The following is a 1621-nucleotide window of genomic DNA, read 5'->3' as shown; positions in this document are numbered from 1 at the left end:
ACAGAAAGACATTTACAATACACCTCTAACCGTTTGTTTATTCTTTAACCATGCTCCCCTTTCGGTTCCAAAGAAGACCAAACTCACCCGACAATACTGCGATTGGACCATTGTCTGTAAGTGACAGTTTAAGGTCAATCGTAGAAAATGACTTAATAAGTCAATTCAGTTGCCTTTTTTTTTTTTTTGCGAAATGGAAAGTGGTTGGTTTGTGTCAATGTTTCTATGGCAACAACTCTATCCAATCAGGAGTGAGCTTGTTGGAAGTCCACACCCCATAGCACTCGAAAGTGGGCTCGAGAGAATCTGTCAACTTTGAACGTTCAAGGTGAGACCACATAGTTTTATTGAGGCATCCGATTGGCCAGTTTAAAACTTGAATAACTTTTACTACAGAAAAAAAGAATCAGAGCAAGAATGGTTATTCTGACAAATAGAATGACTGAGTAATAGCTGTTTATTTCTCTATGGAAGTTTATGGGATTGTAGTTTCTTGGAGCCAGCAAGTACTTCCTGTTTGGAATCCGATGGAAGGTAAGGTCACTGTGTCCAGTTCTCATGTACAGTCATTGGATAGGACTACAAGAGGAGAAGCATTTCGTAATCATCATGTTCTGGTTCTCTTCATCGATCCACTTCATGAGGCCGTCAAATTTGAGGGATGTGGATGACCCACCTGGAGGATGTAAGTGGGACTTAAACCCAGGCCCACTCAGACTGATGGAACTGTTGGATAAGTACTTTCAAGAGTAGAAGGCTATAGGTCCATTTGCCATGACTTACTTTTTGAAAGATTGAGAATCTTCAAAATAAAATATGCAAACAATTTATACATTTATACTGCTGGCTAAACAATTTGCATTTAGATGAAATAAGTATTTCACACTTTTATTAAACATGATACACAAAGAGGGAATATTATATTTCTTTAGAGCACATTTCTAACTATTTGCTACACGATAAAAAAAGTAAACAAAGCAACACTGTGATAGATACAAATATAAACAACACAACATTGTGTGTGAATATGTGGCTCTTTAATTGGCTCTCTGATGAGCCAGTGAGGGTTAACGTCTGAGGAGGTAGTGTGTACACAGACACACAATGTTGCCAGATTGAGCAGTTTCTCACACAAATTGGGCAGATTTTTACTTAAATTGGGATGTTTTTGCTCAATCTGGCAACACTGCAGACAGATAGACGCTTGCATGAACTCCATAAGTAAATTCAAACTCTTTACTGTATGTATTAAAAAATAATTAAAATTAAAGTATCAAAAGTATTATAGACCAAGGTCTCCCTTGAAAAGAGATCTAATCTTAATGGGATTTCCTGGTAAAAAAAAAAAAAAAAAAAGTATCAATCTCATTGCACTAGTATCAATACCTCACCTTGGTATTGATACAATTGATACTTAGAATGATACGGCACCCCTAGTCCCACTTGGGGTTAGTAGACCAGCATAGAACAACAAATAAAGAGATAAACTTAAATAATGAGTCCGGCTAGCTCTCTGGCTATCGTGTATTAACCCTTTAACACCACAGCTGTCACCAGCAACATCTAACTTATCGTAAACTTTTGACCGCTCACGTGAATCAGCCTATTCTGATGCAGAGAA

The 1621-nt window shown here is 37.4% G+C and overlaps 1 long non-coding RNA gene across 1 annotated transcript in view; it reads left to right on the top strand.

Moving 5' to 3' along the window:
• The first annotated feature begins 261 nt into the window (after positions 1-261).
• The window catches only part of LOC112159620, a 9573-nt gene continuing 8213 nt past the window's right edge, over positions 262-1621 (top strand). The window contains exons 1-3 of the long non-coding RNA XR_002921517.2: positions 262-328; positions 475-534; positions 645-685. This is a non-coding gene — a long non-coding RNA (uncharacterized LOC112159620). The remainder of the gene's footprint in view (positions 329-474; positions 535-644; positions 686-1621) is intronic.

The sequence above is a fragment of the Oryzias melastigma genome, linkage group LG7 (assembly GCF_002922805.2).
Source record: "Oryzias melastigma strain HK-1 linkage group LG7, ASM292280v2, whole genome shotgun sequence".
NCBI classification, from domain to species: Eukaryota; Metazoa; Chordata; class Actinopteri; order Beloniformes; family Adrianichthyidae; genus Oryzias; species Oryzias melastigma.
The sequence above is the reverse complement of the archived record's forward strand: the minus strand, read 5'-3'. Positions and strand labels throughout refer to the sequence as shown.